Genomic DNA, 23,931 nt, shown 5'->3' with positions numbered 1-23,931 from the left:
TCACTGGATTGGTTGGAGATTCTCCTCCTCCTCCTCCTCCTCCTCCTCCTCCTCCTCCTCCTCCTCCTCCCTCCTCCTCCTTCCTCTTCCTCCTCCTCCTCCTCCTCTTCTTCTCTTCTTTATTGCCTCTTCATTGGAATCATTGATGAAATCCAAGAAGAGTGCTTTTGAGAGCTATTTTTATAAGCCTTGAAGTTTCTCTATTACTTAATTTTAAGGAGAGAGAAGGAAGGAACTTGCTAACTAAATACATAAATAGAAAGTGAAAGAAAAAGGAGGAAAAGAGCAAGAAGACAAAAGATTTTGCTCTATTATGTCTACTTTAATCCTTTTACAAGATCAAGCAATACACCAAAGATGGTGAAGCAGAACAATGAGTCCTGGTGACACTGCTTCACAACTGAGCTAACACTGGAGTCAGAAAAAGCCTTAAAAGGATACATTTGATTAGCCTCACTAAGGATAATTACCCTTTCTGAAAATTAACTGATTTGGGATGCTAATTACATTTACAAAATCTCTTCACAGCAGTAACTAGATTCTTGTTGAAGAATAAATGGAAGAAGATGAATGAATATCAGGGGATAGGAATCTTGAGGGTCATCTTATAATTCTACTGTATGAAGCAGTAAAATTATAGAAGGAATTTTAGTATACTATATAGCAACCTAGGTGTTCAGAATATATTTTTATTGTAAACATTTATTATGAAAGTTATCAAGCCTCCAGCAAAGTTACAAGATGTTGCTAAATAGTCGTGTACTCACCACGTAGACCTCCCATTAACAATTGTTATATCAACATTTATAATTTATATAAATGATAAGACATTTTTGTCAATATCTATCTGTCCTTTTATCTATTCATTAATTCATCTTATTTTCAATGAATTTCAAAGGAACTTGAAGGCATCAACATATTCCTTAAATATTTCAACGTGTAAATTGTTAACTAGAATTCAATATTTGCTAGGGTTTTCTTTTGATATAAAATTTGCATACAATGAAATACACAAACCTTAACTGTACCGTTTGCTATGGAGTTTTTTTTCTAATTTCTCTCCCCCAAGTTTATGGAGGCATCATTTACATATAAAATTTAGCTAGTTTAAGTGTGCAATTTGAGGTGTTTTGAGAAATGTAAGCCTCACCACAACTAAGATACAGAGCATTCCATCATCCTAAAACATTCCTTCTTGCTCTTTTGCAGTTAATCCTTTCCCCTCACCCTGACCCCAGGCAATTACTCAAAAAAATATTTTAACCAAAATAACCAATAGTTATATGGCAAACATAATAAAAGTCCATAAACAAACAATACATTAAAAAATATTAACAAAAATAAAAAGGCCAACCAAAAAGAAGACAAAATGGACAGATATGAAATTTATAAGAAACATCTAATTAAACAGTGAGAAGATACTCAGTCTTCCTAGTAGGCAGGAAAATAAAAGTTCAAACAATAATAAAGTGTCACTTTTTAACCTATCACAATGTAAAAACAAAGTCAGTTGTATTTCTAATGTTGAGAAGGGAGAAGTGGTAAAATATCAACTGTTATAGGTCTTTGATAAAATAATCAATCTGGCGATAGCCATTAAAATTAAATCTACTGGCTAAGATGGCCTTGATATTTCCCTCAGTTTGACCTTTATAGACAGGCTTCTTCCTATCTCCTGGTCCCTGACCTCCTTCTTACCATGGCCCTTACAGAATCCGGATGGCCTACACCACTGAGGTTCCTCCTCTCTTAGAGAGGATTTACTTTAGAAAATCTCTCTTAGAGCACTTACTTTAGAAAACTAGTAACTGTAAATTCTTTCTCCATCCCTTTGAGACGTGAGTCCTTTCAAAAGTCTTTTGCCAATTTCACAACCCAGGCCTATCTTTCTCAAGGACCTGGGAGCCATCCTTTTGAAATGTACTCATCTAGGAAGATAATACCCCCATCCCCTAATGTCTGGGGGGGTGGTAGGAGCCTAAGTTCAGTGAATGCCTTGCTTCAAGTTGTAAAACTGTGTCCTGTCAGGAAGATATGAAGACTGTTTACTTTTCCTTTGGGTAAAGCTAATTAGCCAACAAAGATGGCCTGTGATTTCTTTAGTCTAATCCCAGCTCTTGAAAACTCACTTTGTTTCAGTAGAATTGAGATAACTTAGTTATGTTCTGTCTCCCCTATTGCAATAGCCTTGAATAAAGTTTTCAGCATCCGATTAACTTTGTCCAGTGCAGTTTTTGCTTTGACAGTACACACAGTCTTCAATCTGGCATTCCCATCCCACTGCAGAGTCTGTCCCTTAAAAACAAAAGCATGGAATTTAATTAACACTGGTTACCTTGGAATGAATGGAAGAGGATGATAGAAAATAAAGAAAAAGCTATTTTTAGAACCATGTTTCTACTGAAAGAGCATATGTAATTTGGTCTTTTTTTTCTTTTTGATGTCTGATCTTATTTATTTGTTACTCTTAGAAAATCTCATTTTTGACTGGACTCAGGCTTAGAGGTAGAAGCTCTCAGATACCACCTCCATCTCTTGACAATCTGTTCCTCGCATCTTTCCTTGGCTTCTTTCATTTTCTTTGCCAAAAAGTTTAGCATATTCTGCAACCCCTTCCTTATTTTTCTTAGTATGCTGCTTCTTCAGAGCAATACACTGATGTTTGTGTCAGAGGACACATGAAGAAACAAGATGCTGAATCTTGGCCATTTTGGCTCTAGTTTCTTGCCTTCTTAGTTTAGGGGCTTTCTCACAACATACTGGTGGACATCATTTCTTTAGAAAAGTTTGCAGATTCCTCTCATTCTTTTGGGCCCCAGGTGGCAAGACACAGTAGTATTAGTGACTCCAGGAATATCCTTCTCACCCCCCCTTTTTTTTACAATAACCAAATTGAGAACTCTGAGATTGGCATCCACAATGCAACCCCAAACAGATCTGCACTTTCTTTCTCTAGTCTTCCTTAGTCGGTAGCAGGAATGCCCCTTACTCAGCAGCAGGTGGACATGACCAGGGGTCAAGACACCCTGCTTCATGGGGAAGCCTTGCTTGTCATTGCCACCACTTATTTGGACCACATAACCCTTCCATTTTTCATCGAGAGCATCAGCAGCAACTTCTGTGGCCATACCCTTGTTATAAAAGGTATGAGGTTTGTGTTCATCATCCACTTCTATGAGCTTTTGGCAGCCAGTAGCTGAGCAAGAGATGTTCAGCTTCGTCCTAAAGCAGCTTACTGCCTTTGAGGTACCACAAAAAAAGAGCAATATGATCTTTTTTATATAAACTTGTATCTGATGCTGGAAAGAATGTTGAAAAATGAATTGAATGTGCATTAAAATAAAAATAAAATAAAATAATGAAATATAACTTGACTGCCACTCCCCATGGATTTAAATGATTGTTCAGTGTTTCTGTTTTTGAAGTGTTTTTTTACTATAATTTATCATAGGGCTTTTCACATTAAATAATATTAATTTACTTATGTGTCTGTTTCCCTCATTAGCATACAACACCCTTCTAAGCAGAGAGTATGTCATTTATTTGACTATCTCAAGCACTTAACACAAAATATAAAATATGTTAAATGGTCAAAAAGTGATTGGATTTGAATGAAGTTTATACCACAATAATTTTGGGAAAATATATGAGGACATGAGAGGAATAAAGAGATAAAATAATATCTTTATAACGTGGTGGAACTGGAGAATTTTTTCAGCATATTGAAGTTGCCTGTACTATAGGGCATAATAATACCTTTTATTCAGTTTAACAAACTTCAAATTTGGATGCGTGAGCCCTACTATTCTTTGTCTAAGACATATCCAGGCAACTAAGTTGAGGCCCCTACTCAGGGAATTAACGGTCTCATGGGCATAAAAACATTGACAAAGTAAGCCTAATAAGTGCAATGCAGGATATTGCATTAAAATGAAATAACACATGTCAAAACACTCTATAAGATCTATAGAATCCTATGTGTTTTAGGCTTTTCACAGTATTATAGTCAGTTGTATATATTTCTAATCTCCTCTGTTAAAATATAAATGTGACTAGCCAGTCACTGTGTCTTAATTCTGTTTCCTCTTCCATGACTAGCACAGTTTCCTTGTGTAGGAGGCATTCCAAAATTCTCTGTTAACTGAAGGCACAGATGAACACATAAGTGAATTAATGAATGATTGCCTTTCATTGAGCAGTGGTTTTCAAATAGTAATGTATATCGGATAAGCCTGCAGAGATTTTGATTTAGTTGATCTGGTAGTAAGGGCCAAGAAATCTGTTTAGCACTTAGGTTAATTCTGATGTAGCTGGCATGCAGACCATCCAGTGAGAAGTTCTGGCAAAGAGTGTAGAGTTTTGGCCCACTTCATTATCTTATTTGGTTTTGAAAGCAAAGATATAGTCAAAATTTTGTCCTTCCAGGGCTGAGCCTCCATCAGCCTTACAGGTAGAACTTTAAAAAAGCATAGCTGATTTATGTGTCAGAGGGAAATTACAGTCTGCTTCTATCTTTCATCTAGAAGCAAAGAAATCAAGGTTTAGATTCTGTCCTCCTTGTTAAGGCACCAATATTTTAATGCAGCTAAAAATCTGATAAGGGGAGGGGCCAAGATGGAGAAACAGCATGGAAGTGTTTTTTTTGCATCTCTTATCCCTGAAATGCAACCAGATTAACACTAAGCCATCTTGCACACCTAGAAAACTGATTTGAGGATTAACACAACAATCTGCACAACTTGAACCACAGAACTTGGCAGGTACGCAGCACAGAGAGGTGAACTGGGGGAGAGAGAAGCCGCGGAGAGCAGGGAGCTGGTTTTGCTTGCAGAGAGAGGACAGAGATGGGGGGCAGGTGGAGAATACGGGAAACACACCCCCCCCAAAAGCAGCAGGGGAGAAAAAGAAAAAGTGGAAACAGTCACAAGGGTCTGAACAAAAAAGGGATAAAGGAGAAAGGAGAGTTTAAATTCCATTAAGACTCTATAAACAGGGACAGTGCAGAGTCCGAAACTCCGCAGCTGGATAACTGGCGGTGCTCTGGTGGGAAGGGCGAATCCCCAAGAGCAGAAAGTGAGGTCTGAGGGGTCTACAGCCTACAAAGTGAGTGGCAGTTCCCCTGCTGGGAGGACATTTGATAGAGGCTGTGCAGCCACCCCATCCACAAAGGTCCCAGTGGATCCCAGAAAACAACCACATTCACTGGTGTTGGAACAAGGGTGTTAAAGGTTAAGCCTGGCGCCAGGTGTGTGTTGTGATTTACCATAATCCCTGAAACACTGCTGATACAAGATTGCATGAACTTTTTCTAGGGTGGGCTGGCACCCAGCCAGGGTCTCTGGGCATCGGCAGCAGCACAGTCTCGAGAACGTTCCTGGAGGCAGGCCGGCACGAGCCATTGCTCAGCAACACCCTCCCCCAGAGGGTCTGAGTGGGTCAAATCCCCAGTCCCTCAGAAGTGAGGGACATCTCACAGCCGCATCTGAGATAGAACTCAGGAGGGAGGTGCCACCTGGCAACTTGATGGATTGGTCATGGACAGTGTAAAAGCGGGGAGAGGAAGAAAGCCAGATACAAAGGGGGTGCTTGGTTACTGGTTGGGGAGAGCACAGAGTTCTGACACTGGAGACTGGGTATGTAGGTGACGCCATTTTCACCCCTCCAGTGCATGCACATGCACCCCTATAGGAGCCACAACAATCCACCCCAGGAAGCTAAGCAGCGCCATCTAGTGGAGATTGGAGCCATTACACTAAGCCTTGCCCAACTGAGCCCAACTGTCCTGCTTGAGGAACATGACAAGTCTCTCTGCCTACTTAGTTTATGGACTATAAAGTGCTTCATGGTTTGACTTCTACAGGAAACTGGATGTAATTTCAATTGTATTTCATTCTGTTTGCTGGTCCTTTCATTCAATTTTTTTTCTTTTTCTTTTCTTATTCTTAAATACAGAAAAAGAAAAAAATTATTTTTATTTTCCATTGTTATTAAAAAGATTTTTCTTTAATATTTTTTCTACCATAGTTTTAACTTTTTTATAAGTTTTTAAAATTCTATTTTACTTTCATCATTTAATTTTATTCTATTGTATTCATTTTTTCAAATTTTCAAATGTTTTCCTTTTCCCCCCCTTTTCCCCCTTTATTTCTTTTATTGTCTTTACTTTTTTTCTCCAATCTATCAAACTTCTTTCAACAACCAGACCAAAACACACCTAGAATCTGACATTCTTTATATGATTTCTTTGTGTTGTTTTTAATTTTTTAATTGTGTGTGTGTGTGTGTTTACTCTATTGACTCCTTTTCTTCCTTCAAAATGATGAAAGAAGGTATTCACCCCAAAAGAAAGAGCAGAAAGAAATGACAGCCAGGGACTTAATCAACACAGATACAAGCAAGATGTCTGAACCATAAACTGGAATCACAGTAACAAGAATACCAGCTGGGGTTGAAAATAGATTAGAATCCCTTTCTGCAGAGATAAGAGAGGTAAAAGCTAGTCAGGATGAAATAAAAAATGCTATACCTGAGCTGCAATCTCAAAAGGATGCCACAACAGCAAGGATGGATGAGGCAGAGCAGTGAATGAATGATATAGAGGACAAACTTACAGAGAATAATGAAGCAGAAAAAAGGAGGGGGACTAAAGCAAAAGATCATGAAATAAGAATTAGAGAACTCAGTGACTCATTAAAAAGGAATAACATTGGAATCATAGGGGTCCCAGAGGAGGAAGAGAGAGAAAAAGGGGTAGAAAACTTATGGGAGCATATCATAGTGGAAAACTTTCCTAACCTGGGGAAAGACACAGACATCAAAATCTAGGAAGCACAGAGAAATCACATTAACTTCAATAAAAAAATGACCATCAACAAGGCATATCATAGTCAAATTCAGAAAATACTCAGGCAAGGAGAGAATCATGAAAGCAGCAAGGGAAAAAACTCCTTAACCTACAAGGGAAAGACAGGTCAGATTCGCAGCAGACCTATCCTCAGAAACTTGGCAGGCCAGAAAAGAGTGGCAGGATATATTCAGTGTGCTCAATCAGAAACATATGCAGCCAAGAATTCTTTATCCAGTAAGGCTATCACTGAAAATAGAAGGAGAGACAAAAAGTTTTCCAGGCCAACAAAAATTAAAGGAGTTTGTGACCACTAAACCAGTCCTGTAAGAAATTTTAAGGGGGATTCTCTGAGGGGAGAAAAGATGAAAAAAAAAAAAAGACCAAAAGCAACAAAGACTAGAAAGGACCAGAGTACACCATCAGAAACCCCAACTCTATGGGCAAAAAAATGGAAATAAATTCATATCTTTCAGTACTCACTCTCAATGTCAATGGTCTAAATGCTCCAATCAAAATACACAGGGTAACAGAAAGGATAAGAAAACAAGATCTATCTATATGCTGTTTACAAGAGACCCATTTTAGATCTAACGACACCTAAAGATTGAAAATAAGGGGATGGAGAACCATCTATCATGCTAATGGTTGCCAAAAGAAAGCTGGAGTAGCCACACTTATGTCATACAATCTAGATTTTAAAATAAAGACTGTAAAAAGAGATGTAGAAGGGCATTATATCATAATCAAGGGGTCTCTCCACCAAGAAGACCTAACAATTGTAAACCTTCATGCTCCAAACGGGAATTCACCCAAATATATAAATCAATTAATCACAAACATAAAGAAACTCATTGATAAGAACACCATAATAGTAGGGGACTTCAACACGCCATTTACAACAATGGACAGATCATCTAAACAGAAAATCAACAGGGAAACAATGGCTTTGAATGACACACTGGGCTGAATGGACTTAACAGATATATTCAGAACATTTCATCCTAAAGCAGCAGAATACACATTCTTCTCAAGTGCACACGACACTTCTCCAGAATAGATCACATACTAGGACGCAAATCAGCCCCTCAACAAATACAAAAAGATCGAGATCATACCGTGCATAATTTTAGACCACAATGCTATGAAACTCGAAATCAACCAGAAGAAAAATTTTGGAAAGATAAATATTTGGAGTCTAAGGAAAATCCTACTAAAGAATGTGGGCTAAACAAGAAGTTAAAGAGAAGATTAAAAAGTACATGGAAGCCAATGAAAATGATAACAAACCAGCCCAAAACCTCTGGTACACAGCAAAGATGGTCATAAGAGGGAAGTATATAGCAATCCAGGCCTTCCTAAAGAAGGATGAAGGTCTCAGATACACCACCTAAATTTACACCTCAAAGAGCTGGAAAAGGAACAGCAAATAAAACCCAAAACCAGCAGAAGACCGGAAATAATAAAGATCAGACAGAAACCAATGCTATCGAAACAAACAAACAGTAGGACAGATCAATGAAACCAGGAGCTGGCTCTTGGAAAAAATTAGCAAAATTGACAAACCCTGAGCCAGTTTGAACAAAAAGAAAAATGAAAGGACCCAAGTAAATAAAATCAAGAATGAAAGAGGAGAGATCACAACTAACACTGCAGAAATACAACCAATAATAAGAGAATATTATGAGCAATTATATGCCAATAAATGGGCAATCTGGAAGAAATGGACAAATTCCTAGAAACATATAAACTACCAAAACTGAAACAGGAAGAAATAGAAAATTTGAACAGACCAATTCATCCAAATCAGCCAGGAGGAAGTCAAGCTTTCATTCTTTGCAGATGACATGATACTCTATATGGAAAACAAAGGACTCCACCAAAAACTGCCAGAACGGATCCATAAATTCAGCAAAGTTGCAAGATATAAAATTGATGTGCAGAAATCAGTTGCATTCCTATACACCAACAATGAAGCAACAGAAAGAGAAATCAAGGAATCAATCCCATTTACAATTGCACCCAAACCAATAAAATACCTAGGGATAAACCTAACCAAAGAGGTGAAAAATCTATACACTAAAAACTATAGAAACCTTATGAAAGAAATTGAAGAAGACATGAAGAAATGGAAAAACATTCCATCCTCTTGTATTGGAAGAACAAACATTGTTAAAATGTCGATACGACCCAAAGCAATCTACATATTCAATGCAATCCCTATCAAAATAACACAAGCATTCTTCACAGAGCTAGAACAAACAGTCCTAAAATTTGGATGGAATCAGAAAAGACCCCAAATTGCCAAAGCAATCTTGAAAAAGAAAACCAAAGCAGGAGGCATCACAATCCCGGACATCAAGACGTATTACAAACCTGTAATCATCAAGACAGTATGGTACTGGAACAAAAACAGACACTCAGATCAATGGGACAGAATAGAGAACCCTGAAATGGACCCACAAATGTATGGCCAACTAATTTTGCCAAAGCAGGAAAGAATATCCAATGGAATAAAGACAGTCTCTTTAGCGAGTGGTGCTGGGAACTTGGACAGTGACATGCAGAAGAATGAACCTGGACCACTTTCTTACACCATACACAAAAATAAACTCAAAATGGATGGAAGACCTAAAGGTAAGACAGGAAGCCATCAAAATCCTCGAGGAAAAGCAGGGAAAAACCTCTTTGATCTTGGGCACAGCCACTTCTTACTCAACACGTCTCTGGAGGCAAGGGAAACAAAAGAAAAACAAACTATTTGAACCTCATCAAAATAAAAATCTTCTGCACAGTGAAGGAAACAATCAGCAAAATTAAAAGGCAACCGAAAGAATGGGAGAAGATATTTGCAAACGACATATCATGCAAAGGGTTAGTATCCAAAATTTATAAAGAACTTATCAAACTCAACACCCAAAGAACAAATAATCCAGTGAAGAAATGGGCAAAAGACATGAATAGACACTTCTCCAAGGAAGATATCCAGATAGCCAACTGACACATGAAAAAATGCTCATCACTCATCATCAGGGAAATACAAATCAAAACCACAAGGAGATACCACCTCACCTCTGTCAGAATGGCTAACATTAACAATTCAGGCAATCACAGATGTTGGTGAGGATGCAGAGAAAGAGGATCACTTTTGCATTGCTGGTGGGAATGCAAACTGGTGCAGCCACTCTGCAAAACCGTATGCACATTCCTCAAATATTAAAAGTAGATCTACCCTATGACCCAGCAATTGCACTACTAGGTATTTACCCAAGGGATACAGGTGTGCTATTTCGAACGGGCACATGCACCCCAATGTTTATAGCAGCACTATCGACAATAGCCAAAGTATGGAGAGAGCCCAAATGTCCATCAACAGATGAATGAATAAAGAAGGTGTGGGGTGTGTGTGTGTGTGTGTGTGTGTGTGTGTGTGTATACATACACACACACTGGAGTATTACTTGGCAATCAAAAAGAATGAAATCTTGCCATTTGCAACTACGTGCATGGAACTGGAGGAAATTATGCTAAGCAAAATTAGTCAGAGAAAGACAAATATCATATGACTTCCCTCATATGAGGAATTTAAGATACTCAACAGGTGAACATAAGGGAAGGGAAGCAAAAATAAAATAAAAACAGGGAGGGGGACAAAACATTAGAGACTTTGAAGTATAGAGAACAGAGGGTTGCTGGAGGGGTTGGGGGAGGGGTATGGGCCAATGGGAAAGGGACATTAAAGAATGTACTCCTGAAATCATTGTTGCACTGTATGCTAACTAAATTATGTGTAAATTAAACAATAAGTAAATAAACTTAAAAAAATAAAAGAAAAGCAAAAATAATCAGGAGTTAACAGTGCCCTAGCTCCTCCACTCTTTTTCTCCAGTTGTAACTGCCCAATTGGAGTACATCTACAATATATGTTGGTACGTTCTACAAATCATGTGTAATGTATATTCTGAACTTTAGAAAATAATTGATTCTATAGCCTTCTAGATTTCCAAAGATCTCAGAGCCTCAAACCATATTATAACATAGGTTCTGACACCAAAGGTAAAGATTATTTTATGTTTTACAGAGGGGAATGTCAGTTTTGATAGCTGTATTCGCTAGCTACATTTTCTGGTTTCAGCTTTTCCAGCTCTTGTTAAATAAAGGCTATCTGGTTTTGCCATCTCACCATTTAATATGGTGATTTGAATTTCTTTTTAGCTACTTATTTAGGCTGTATACTACACAGTTAATGGAATTTGTCTGCCAGTTTCACACTGGGAGCTTTTGAAGAAATAAGCTAATTTGAATTTTACTTTTTATATCCTCCTGGAAACCGGAGAAAAATATCAGTCTAGAGCCCAAAAGAAGGTGCTCCCCCTAAAAACCTGGAAACCTAAAGAGCCCATTTTGTAAGGGAAAATCAATAAGGAATACCCCCACCCACAGTCTCTTAAGAGACTGCTGGGTAAAGCAACCCTCTTGAACCTTAAAGCTTAACAGAGGCAAAAGAAAAACTGCTGAAACAGATTAGTCCTCATCTGACTTTACAGCACAGATTTCTTCCTGATGTGATCCAAAATCCCAGGTTGAAAATTTAGAGTAAGCTGGAAGTTACTTTGACCATGGTCTTGCTAGAAGCCAAACCAATTGTTCTCTCAAGCAAGCAACCTTCATTTCAGGCCATCAAAATTTTCCCATGGACCAATATTAAGAGGCATATTGAGTCATTTTGTCCACTTTGGACAAATAAAGTGTGGAATGGCATGGGAATTCAACCTTATGAGTAACATTTTTCTTCCACTCAAATAAATAATGGTGATTATGTGTGATCTCAATTCACTCTACGTCATGACTCACAAAGTAACCATTGACTAAATGAAAAAAAATAAACTTTTCTACCAAAGGATATTACTAATAAACAGGAAAAAAAATATCATGGACTTAACTCTCATGTACATACCACATGTATATTATATAAACTTTACATATTAAGGATTTCCCATCTACAAATTAAATTATCTGCTGGTAAATCATGAAATAATTTGATGATCCATGTTGAATGACTCACAATACTGAGATGCTGTTCTATTATTTAATAAACGTATTTAGTGTGTGGTTTGTTTTGCTTTGCCTTGGCTATTGCTATTTATAATTTTTTAGACTAGTTTTCAAGCTTCTCTCCAAGAGTATAATTGGGTCATTTTTGCTATAAAAGTACGATTTTGAATGATGCTTCCAGTTTGTGTTGCTTCACTCAAAATTCATTCAATTTATAGTAAAAATTGGTAATAGAATTTTTCCTTACAAAGTCAATTGTTTATCAAAGTAGTAACTACACTTATTTTTAAATTGATAGAAAGCCTTCAATTCTAATTATTGTAGACAAAATGCTATATTTTTCAGCTTTTTAGAGACTAAGGCAAAAGGATAATTAGTCTAATACAATCTAGGTTTAATACATTGTCATCTTTATTATATTCAACTTTTACTTTTCCAGCTGTTTGTAATAATCCCTCACAATCCCAGACTTGCTTGTGCTTGTACATACAAACTCATATTCTTTTTTTTTTTTTAACAGGGCTGTTTAATATAGCTTCTGACATTAATTTTTGTTTCTGTCAGAGCACATGGTTACCCATTTTTTCTGGCCTTACTTGCAAATAGATATAGTCAGGTAACTAATTGATGCCTAATGGCACATGAGCAAGTATAATGTATAATTTGGGGGGACGTGTCCTTTAAATGAAGTTACTCTCTTTCCTCCCATGCCCCGCCCACCTCCTCTATCACACTCTGAGAGCCAGAATTGAGACATTATGGTAATAAGTCACTTTTCACCATAATGATGAGGATGACAACCTACGAAATGGGGAAGCTCTCCAGAGAGAACCTGGGCACTCAGATGACCTCACAGGCAGAGCTTTCATACCTTCCTGGAATGTTCGACCAGGTAAGAATTTTACAGAAAAGAGGAAAAAAACCCTTTTAACTCTATGTAAGTCAATGCCATTTGTTTTCATTTAAAATAGCAGAGTCAATATCCTAACATACAATTTGTCTATTTATGTTGTTATTTTAACATTTTTATTTCTATGAGCAACTCTCAAGCCATTAATCTATTATCTCCATTGAGGATATAACACAACATTTAATTATAAGAAAAAAAATCAAATTTAACAAAAATACTACAAAATAGGCAAGTGAGATAAAAATACACAGTTGTATTTTTATACAAGGACACACTTGTATATAGTATTCATTATAAGACACTAAAGATTCCAACTGTACTTGCTTTATTGTGCATAAATAATCTTTATTCATGAAAATCACATATAAAGGGCTTCCAAAAAAGGCATAATTACTGTTATATATTTCAAGTTTGTGACATGTGTGTGAATACAATATCTATAATATTTTTTTTCCTTTGAAAACTGCCACTCTTTTCCAAACCTTTGACTGATGGTTAGGAACTAGCATAATTTGAGGACCACGCTTTGAAAAGCACTGGTCTATGATTTTTAAGTTGGGTTTCTGTTTGTGAATTTCCATTGCATAGTTGATTTACTTTATTCATACTTAGATAATGAGTGATTATCAAATATTTGTGGCAATTATGACATTTAAAAGCAAACTGAGAAAATATGTATCTGATAAAGGAAGGGATCTAGTGGACAATTTCTTTATAATTTTCCATATTTACTGAGACTGAAAACTGACATCTGACAGCCAACTATGCAGATATTTATCTTCAGGCAACAGAATTTAAAAGTTTTGAATGTGCATGTCGTCGGATAGGATCACATTCTCTTGTTCTGTTATGTGCTTATCTACTCCCTATATCCAACTTGGATTCTCCATGATGTATGTTACCATTCTGGCCCTTAAAGTCAGAATTTGGGATACCTGATCTCTACTATGTGTATACATTATGTGTGAGTGTCAGAGCCTGGGATATATTCGTGTGTGTGTGTGTGTGTGTGTGTGTGTGCGCGCGCGCGTGTGCGCACGCGCAGGGAGCAGGGAGAGGGAGGAGAGTGAGAAAGAGAATTGGAGAAAGAGACAGAAAGAGGCTAGAAATCACATAAGTGCCTGCACCTGGCAGCCACCACACCCTGGAGGAAAATACAGTAAAAGCTTGGTTTGTGAGCATAATTCATTCTGGAAACATGCTTGTAATCCAAAGCACTTGTATATCAAAGTGAATTCCCACAAGAAATAATGGAAACTCCGATGATTCGTTCCACAACCCAAAAGTATTTATATAAAAATGATTACAATTCTGTAATATAATACAAAATAATAAAGAAAATACAAAACATAAAGAAAAATAAATTAACCTGCGTTTACCTTTGAAAACCTTCGTGGCTGGTGTGAGGGAGAAAAGAGAGAGGAAAGTTATTGTGTAGGACAATTTCCACTATCAGTAATGAAATCACTGGTATCTATTGGCTCAATGTAATCTTTTTCTTCTACAACTTTAACAAGGAAACTATCCAATGACCTAGAATGAAGCAAAGCATTCCTAAACTTACTCTTGTATGGAAAAGCAAAGACTGTCCATAGGTGCCTTGAAGTGACAAAAAATACACTAGTGCCAGTTGTGGGCACCTTTCAACATTCTGAAAAATCACTGATTTCTGCCCAGCACCGTGGCCCAAGACCAAGTATCCAAGCATGGGAGAAGATCACCCACAACTATGTAGCAAAAGAAAGAGAGAGAGAAAGAGGGAGAGAGAAAGAGGGAGAGAGAGAAGAACCATTGGCTCAGTTGTGATCACACAACATTCAGTGTCATATTGTCACATACTACTTGTATTGCAAGACATCGCTGGTTTATCAAGTTAAAATTTATTGGAAATGCTTGATTGTCTTGTGAAACACTTGCAGAATAAGTTATTCACAATTCAAGTAACTATATTTGCTTTCTCTGTCATTTTCATGTATAATACAGAGTTGCAAAAGTTCCAAGCTGCCTCAAAACATTATTTCTGTTGTTTTTTATTTCTACTCATAGATGGAGAAAGCCAAGTTGGTGCAGTATGAATATAAACCAGTGAGGGCACATACCAATAGAGCTTTGTGGATATAAGCAGTATTTAATCTCCTTTAATTCTAGTGTGCCTAGGTGGCTCAGTCGGTTAAGTGTCTGACTTAGGCTTGCGTCATGACCTCACAGTTTGCGAGTTCAAGCCCTGCATCAGGTTCTGCAGTGACAGTTCAGAGCCTGGAGCCTGCTTCAGATTCTGTGTCTCCCCCTCTCTCTCTCTGCACTGCCCCCGCTTATTCTCTCTCTCTCAAAAATAGACTTTAAAAACTAAATAAAAATAATAAAACTATTAATCTTCTTTAATTCATCTCACTGTCCAGTGAGGTTAGGGGTTATTTAAGGTAGCCTGTAAAGGCAAAAGAGAACAATGAGTTTCTGTAAAGCATGACAATGGTTTTTGCTTTGGAAGCCAGTGATAGGCAAAGCTGGTGTGTATCCAGGACTTACAATGAGTTGGATTCTAGTGGTGTAATCGAAGAAGCAACAGACATTCAAGGAATCAGTAATATGATCCATTACTGAGATTATGAAAAGAAAAACTGGCCTCCAAAGGACTTAAAGAACTCGTTTTCTGTCTAGACTTTTGCACAAGATGTGATGGCAGGGCCAAAGGATTTACCAAAGGTAAATGCACAAGGTAAATAGGGTTCTATTCTCAATTCCTAATACTGGCAAGAAACCATTACTCTTCTACTGTAGTATAAATAATATGACTTCTTTTACATTTAGGTCATGTAGTCATACTTCCTGCATCCTTCAATATTGCTATCATTTACAAGCCCACCACCAAAACTATTTTCATCTATTCATCAATGACTTTGGAATCTCAATTAATGTTGTTCATTTCTGTTCTCAAATTCTATTGGTAGTCTAGTGGTTAATTATCTATCCATACTCTAAGTTCATAGTTCTGTGACTCCAAAAGCATTCACCTCCACTTTACCATAGTAGCTTATGCTCATAGACACACTCTTGTCATCACTAACATCCATTTTATATTTGAAAAGTGAAAAATGACCATATTTATGGTCATATCACTTTCTTATTCCAATTTGACTCCAACAAGTCCTATGATCTTCATTCCTCTATTGTCTTCTCAACACTTAGGTCTCTGCCCCTTATTCTATCTAATCTGGACCACACAATCCACCACTCCAACCAGTCTAGTGCCAGTGCCCTGAGGGCCTTTGCCTCCTAGCTGGATCCCACCCTTCAAGCCTTCCTCTGTCTTCCTCTGCCCAGGCTTCCAAACAATACTGGAGAAAGATCAAGACTGAAAATGCTACAAATGATCTGATTCCCATTTAAGCTCAGCTTTGCCTTTAGTATTGCTAAACAGTATGTTTATGTGTCCCTAAGAAGGTGCTTCTGTGATTGCTTAAAACAAATATTTCAAATATTCATCATTCTCTGCAATTTCCTAATTCCAACATACTGCCTCCCTAATGTATCCAAAATGAATACATATTACTTTATAGTGACAAAAACTATTCTATAAAAAGGATATTTGTGCATGTGGTATTTTCTCCAAGGTCCTTCATGCCGGCAAATATGTAGTTTTCATAAGGAAATAGTTTTTGAATGTAGATGGGGAGTTAGCCATTGTTCCCTCATCTGAGATTTCCCCAGAGAAGACTAACCTGTTTAGTCGTTCGGTATATTGAAGATTCAATTATATCTTTACTCCAGGGAATTGTTTGTTTATCGAAGTATCTCAGGGTCTACCAGACCAAGTAGCTCACAGTTAACAATGTGTTATTGTCTTAGTTTGCTTTCTATTAATTATTTCTTATATATTCACTGTGGAAAGAGGGAGCCAATTTTCATCTATCACTTTAATAACCACAGTGCATATGTACTCAGAATAAAAGATAACAAAATTAATCATACTCTCTTTCCTTGTTTGGCATCTACTTTTGCAGTAAGAAAGAGAAACTTATTAAGCAAATTTAAATAAAAGTGAAATTTTCTTTTTTATTGGAAACAGACAAAGGATTCAATTGTGAGAAGTTTAGTCAGACAACAGGGGAAGTAAATTAATCAAATGACAATTCCCTCCAGGATTATTTTCTTCCTTGGGGGCTACTTGTTATCTCATCCCTGTTAAATGTCTGTTTCTGTTTCTAAGAAACAGAAGGAGAAATATAATAGTATCATTTAAGTAAATTAAAGATACACGAACATAAAGTAGCAGCAGTCATTTTCCAATAACATAATCACATAAAAAGATGAATATTTAAGAAATTAAGATGATTGTCCATGGTGGTGAGAAGATTAAGCATGAAGAATGGAGATGAAAGAAAATCAAGCAATCAGGCAAGAGAGGGAACTTTCCCCACCTAAAGATTAATACGTGCCATAAACCAAGGAGCATAATGAACTCATTTCTCCATCTGATGTCAAATAAGCTAATAACAAAAGTAGAAAAACAAAGAAGTGGAGGTGTGACTTACACACATTACTAAGCTATTTCCAGGAGAGCCTAGGACATACATGTTTAGAGGCTTCCTTTGAAGTTCCTGTGGAACATTCATGTGATCTGTTTGCCCCATTCCTTTTTCTTTCTGAGATGGAGAGATCTCTTCTAACCTTTTTAGTTAATCCATTTTATTTTTAGCTAATCCCTTTGCCTTTGTCCTTTCTTTCCCTCATTTATCAGTTCTATTAAAGCCTAGTAACTACGGCTGGTTCCATTAATCACCAAGTTTGGAATTTGAACCACACATAAAACTGTAACTGCTAAATTTTGAAACACATTTACCTCAAGGATTTTAGGTAAAACTATTATAGACCTATAACTACTCATTGAATTGAATCTTTTATCATTATGTAGTGACCTTTTTGATGCCTATCTTGTCTTAGAACTAATATAGCCACCCCAGATTTCTTCTGGCTAATATTTACCATGTATATCATTTTCTATTCTTTCAGACTTTCCCAAGTTTTTTTTCTATTAAAAAAATGTTTATTTATTTATCTTTGAGAGAGGAGTGTGAGTAGGGGAGGGGCAGAGAGAGGGAGACAGAGAATCCTAAGCAGCCTCCTGCCATGGCAAAGCCTGATGTGGGGCTTGCACTCAAGAACCATGAGGTCATTACCTGAGCCAAAGTTGGACACTCAACTGACTGAGCCACCCAGGCCCCACCCCCATTTTTTAAAACTGTGTCTTTTATAGACAAGATAGATCAGGATTTTTTTTTTTATGTCCAATCTGAAAATTTCATGTCTTTTAACTGGCTAAAGTCTATTTACATATATTGTAATTTTAATTTTACAAATAATTCAATTACTAATTACATTTAATTTGTTAGTAACTAAGGTATTATTATTTTGTTACTTACGATCATCGATATATTAAATTTAATTATTATTAATTTACTAGATTTTACTTCCATTCTTGAAAAAAATACTACTGTATTAGTCAGGGCTGAAAATCACCATTGACTTCAAGTTAAAGTTTTGTCTTCTTCTAATCAGGTAATCTCTTGTTTAGCTAAATTTCTTGACAAGCTGCATATACAAAAAAGTTCAGATCTCAAAGCATGATTTGCAAAAACAGTGTAAGTCAGAGATATTTTGCTGTTCTGAAAAATTAGGGGATGATAATGGAAATGGGATGAGGAAGAAAGAGAAAGAAGAGACACATTGGGCACTGAAAATGTTCTGGCATGTGAGGGTGCTACATTTTATTTAATGTCAGGAGGAAAGGCCTAACTGTAGAGATAAACTTCTTTTTTTTTAAATTTTTAATGTTTTTATTTATTTTTGAGAGAGAGACAGAGCAAGTGGGAGAGGGGCAGAGAGAGAGGGAGTCACAGAATATGAAGCAGGCTCCAGACTCTGAGCTGTCAGCACAGAGCCCGATGTGGGGCTCGAACTCACAAACTGTGAGATCATGACCTGAGCCGAAGTTGGGTGCTCAACCAACTGAGCCACCTAGGCACTCTAAGAGATAAAGTTCTTTTAAAGGAATGAGGAAGCTGGCTATCAAGGAACTAGAGGGAAGAGCATTTTGGGCATAGAAAACAGCACATGCAAAGTCTAAGTGTGGGGGGGGGAATGTACTTGGGATCTTCAAGAAACAACATATAGGCCAGTGAAGCTGGGGTTGGCAAGTGATGGGATGAGGATTCAGAGACTGTCAAAGAAGTAACCGGGAATCTGATCACATAGGGGTTTAGTGGCTGTTGGCTTCTGTGCTTAGTGAGCTAAAAGCCGTTGGAGAATTTTGAGCAGAAAAGCGACAGGTTATGTTTCGACAGAATCAATCTGGCTGCTGGTTGAGAATAGACTGAAAACAAAGGCAGGAAGCCCAGCAAGAGGTCTTGGAACAGAGTGGCAGAAGCAATGTTTGGAAATGGACACAGTTCAAACATATTCAGAAAGTAGAGCTCATAGGATTTGCTAATGGACCAAAGGTGTGTGAAAGGAAGGAGCTAAGGAGAGCAACCTGAAAAATGGAGTTGGAGTTTCCATATGCAAAATTTCATGTATTCTTTGAGTTCTGGAATGTGTATACATATACATACATGTGTGTGTGTGTGTGTGTGTGTGTGTGTATATATATATATATATATATACATATATGTGTATACACACACACACACACACACACACACACACACACCTATATATTCCACATCTGGGTTAATATGAATAAGGCAGAACAGCAGCAGCATGGGAAGTTGAAATGAGACAAAAAAAAAATCCATGGAAGAAAAAACACAAGAGGTGGCCAAGAAAAGGGAAGGCTTTAGGATTCACTGAAATGACATAGAGGATATAGGGCTTCTCAAGGAATGTGAGATGGGGATTATAAATTTTATTTATAGTATCAAAGAACACTGTGACTTCAGTGGATATTTATAGCTTATATATGAGAACTTTCTAGTAACAGCCTAGTATATATGTGGGTAACTTAAATCTGAATGGTATTTGCCACAGTATGGATAAATATTTGTATTTTCATTTTTTAGAAAAGAAAAACTAAGTTGCAAATACCATTTATAAGTCATTCATTACTGAATCCAAATATATATTCAAATTTTCTCCTCAGACTTTCATCTTTAATGCTCTGCAATCCTTTTCATCCTGTATTCTTAACGCATGAATTATGTATTTTACAATATGATTCTGCTACAGCCTCCTGTTTATTTGATAAAAATGAAAAAATAACAACAGCAGTAATAATTTGAAACACAAATATAATACTTGCATCTATCAACAAATGCCTTCTGAGATCCTATTGTGTTCTTTTACTGAATGGAAAATAGTATAATAAAAAAATTAGTCCAAGGATTTTGAAAGGAGTGCAAGTCCATAAAATTTTAATAGGCATTTCAACTAGTTAATTTAAAATAAGGGCATGAATTAAGAGCAAGAACAACTGAGTCCATTCTCCCCTCTCCCCCACTTCCCACCAAGTAAGTTTGTTTTTATTAAACTGTAGGCACAATTTTACCCCAAGGCTCCTCTTAATGAAATCCTCTTCGGCCAAGGTTTCTTTTCTAAACAGACAATCTGTTCTCTCTGTGATGATAACGAGAGGCCACCCTGTTGGAGGTTGGCTAGAAACGTCATTTATTCTCACACAGAAGGTTGACTAGTCTCCTTCGGAAACACCATGATGTCTCAAATTACAAAGTGCCAGACCTGGCTCCAAAAATTCATTTACCATTTCCCAGCTCTTCAAAGCTCCACATCCCACTGTCCTGAACTTGCTGTATAGATTCATCTGGCAATGATATCACTTGCCAAATTGATTTTTTTAAATCAATTCACTAACTTATTAATCACATTGAAAATACAAATTCTGCCAATCTTTAATGAACCACTTGACTCCTTATATCAAAGGCATATTTCTTTATTATCATCATCTGTTCCCTCTGCTTCCTCTGTTCCCAACATGTATCTGCACATAGTGGCTGAACCTACCCTATCTCCACCCCCATATCCTCTATTATTTCTAACAAATTCTTCACTTCAGAAAAGGATTGGGGTTTGTGCTAAGAAGTATGAGAAGGTGGGGACTCTTTCTGAGCACTCTCACAATTGTGATTCGTATATATCTGTGTTATTATTTGATTATGTCTTTCTCCTTCTGTTGTCTCTGTGCCCCAGAAGGACAGAGACCATGGTTTTGATCACCACTGAATCTCCAGTACTTAGTGTGCAATGTCTGGCATTTGCTAGGCACATAATAAATATATTAATCAAACAAATTAATGAGTAATAAAATGAACACAAGGCACCTACATCATTGCGGGGGGAAATCTTTGAGAAATGCAGAAGGAAAAAGACCAGACATTATTTATTTCTTGCTGTACTGCCTTCCTCCTTTCCTACCAGGGTGGTGTAATGAACCAAGGTTTGCCTTCATCTGGAGATGAAATCCAAGAAAGCATGAAATTAGGCCCTGTCTAGGTACATTTAGCTATGCTTTGGCCTTAAGGGGATTTAATTGGGCCTTCATTCCCGGGCGTTTATTATCTGAGAAGAGCAGAAAGGTATTGTGAGCAGACATTTTGGTTAGTAGTAAACAATGGACATTATGCAGGTCAAGTATTCCTGCATGCACTGGGAAAACTGAACATGTGATCAGAGATCAGATGAAAGTAAAAATTCATTGTAGATAACAAGAACTAACATCTCAAAACACTGTAATGTTACGCCTGATTGGCATTATGTCCAACCTAATGTCTTCCTCAGCTAACAACTTCTCTTGGTGCTTTGCCAAATTCATTTTATTCATTTTAGAATTCTAAGGTTAAAACCTTATTCCTACATGAGGATATATGTTCCAATTAGCATTTTGCTATTGGTATAACCACAGAGTTTTATTTATCTTTTCAGAACAGCAGCTCTTACTTTTGTTGATCTTTTCTATTGTTTTTGTAGTCTCTATTTCATTTATTTCAGTTGTAATTTGTATTATTTCCTTCCTTCTGCTAAATTTGGTCTTAGTTCATCCTACTTTTTCTACTTTCTTGAGGTATAAAGTAGGTTATTTGAGATCTCTCTTTTTTTCTTGATGCAGAAATTGTTTTATTACTGTGAACCTTCCTTTTATAACTGCCTTTGTTATATCCCATAAGTTTTGTTATATTTCCATTTTTTGTTCATCTCAAGATATTTTTTTTTATTTCTCTTTTGATTTCTTCTCTATCAACTGGTTGTCCAGGAGTATTTTGTTTAATTTCCACGTATTTGTGAATTACCCAATTGTCCACCTACTGTTGATTTTTAGTTTCATACCATTTTGGTTAGAAAAGATACTTTATATTTCAATTGTCTTAATTTTATTACCTCTTTTTGTGTGTCCTAACATATGATCTATCCTGGTGAATGTTCCATGTCCACCTGAGAAATGTGTATTTTGTTGCTTTTGGATACAATATTCTACATATGGCTCCTAGGTCCATTTAGACTACAGTGTTCTTGAAATCTATTTCTTCACTGATTTTCTGTCTAGATGATCTATTCAATGTTGAAATTGGGGTGTTAGTCTCTTATTATTGTATTGATGTTTATTTCTCCCTTCAGATCTATTAGTATTTGCATTATATACGTAGGGGCTCCAGTGTTGGGTGCATATATCCTTATGATTGTTATAATGTACTATTGAACTGACCCCTTTAACTCTTGTGACAATTTTTTACTTAGTCTCTTTTGTCTAATACACTTTGTCTTTTGGTTATCACTCACATGGAATAATTTTTCCTAACCCCTTTGTTTTCAGTCTATGTGTGTCATGAACGCTGAGGTGAGAGCTGAGTCTCTTATAGTGAGCATATAGTTGGTTCTTTTTATTTTTTTTTTTTAATCTATGTGGCACTCTATGTCTTTTGATCGGGGTTTAGTCTATTTATATTTAAAGTAATTGTTGATAGGTGAAGATTTATTACTGTCATTTTGTGAACTGTTTTCTCACTGTTTTTAGTTCCTTTTATTTTTTTTCCCCCTCTCTTGCTATCTTTTTGTGATTTGGTGATTTTTCTACAGGGATGTGCCTGTGGTATCCTCTTTATATTTTGGGTATCTGCTACAGGTTTTAATGTGAGTTTACCGTGAGTCTTACATAAAATATTTTGTAGTTACAACATTTTACTTTTAAGCTAGCATTTGAACTTTGATGATATACAAAGCTATACTTTTACTTCTCACATACATGCTTTATGTTATCAGTGTCACAATTTACATTTTTTTATATTGTGTATCCATTACAACTGTAGTTAGGGTTATTTCTAATGTTTCTGTTTTTTTAATTTTTACAATGGATTTGAAATTGACTTGTGCACCACCATTACAGTATTAACGTCTTCTGATATACTATTGGCTCTGTTTCTCTGGGGAACCTTGACTAATAGAAGTCAATACCCCTAAAACAAAAGTGCTTACTTAGGCCTGTGTAATAGAGCAGGGTAACATTTCAACAAGAGGCATCACTGGTCTCTTAATTATGATTATCACACCAGCAAGCAGAATAGCATTTCAGCAAAAGTACACACAAAGGTCCTCAGGTAAGAAAAAATCTCCAAGAATGAGGAAGTGAAAGGAGGCCAGTGTGATTGAAGTTTGGTGGGTGAAGGAGAAAGCGAACCAAGCCAGGCAGAAGATAAGGCATAATAAGGAATTTCATTTTTTTAAAGATTAAACAAGTGGTTTTAGCTGAGAAACAAAATAATTCTGGAGTTCATTAAAAGGAATGAGAGGAAGGCAAGTCAGATATAAAGGGTATCAAAGTATAATAATAAGTTAATGGTAAAGAAAAGGGAAAAAAGAGGTAGTAAAGTTTCTGAAATGCTAGAGAAAGATTACAATAATCTTATTGTCTTTTGGTTATCACTCACACGGAATATTTTTTCCCAACCCCTTCACTTGCAGCTATGTGTGTCATGAAAGCTAAGATGAGAGCTGAGTCGCTTACGATAATCTTTGTGTAATCTTTCTCTAGCATTTTGTGCCAAAGGGATCCACTTTTGTTCTGTCACCTTGTGTGGAAGCTGCAGTACAGCTTGTACAGTTGTCAGTTCCTAGAGAATTC

General features: G+C 36.7%; 1 pseudogene; it reads right to left on the bottom strand.

Annotated features, from left to right (window-relative positions):
• Positions 1-2,477: 2,477 nt before the first annotated feature.
• The window catches only part of LOC122225371, a 43,546-nt pseudogene continuing 22,092 nt past the window's right edge, over positions 2,478-23,931 (bottom strand).

This window comes from Panthera leo, chromosome B4 (genome assembly GCF_018350215.1).
Source record: "Panthera leo isolate Ple1 chromosome B4, P.leo_Ple1_pat1.1, whole genome shotgun sequence".
In the NCBI taxonomy this organism is placed as follows: Eukaryota; Metazoa; Chordata; class Mammalia; order Carnivora; family Felidae; genus Panthera; species Panthera leo.
This window is presented reverse-complemented; position numbering and strand designations above follow the sequence as displayed.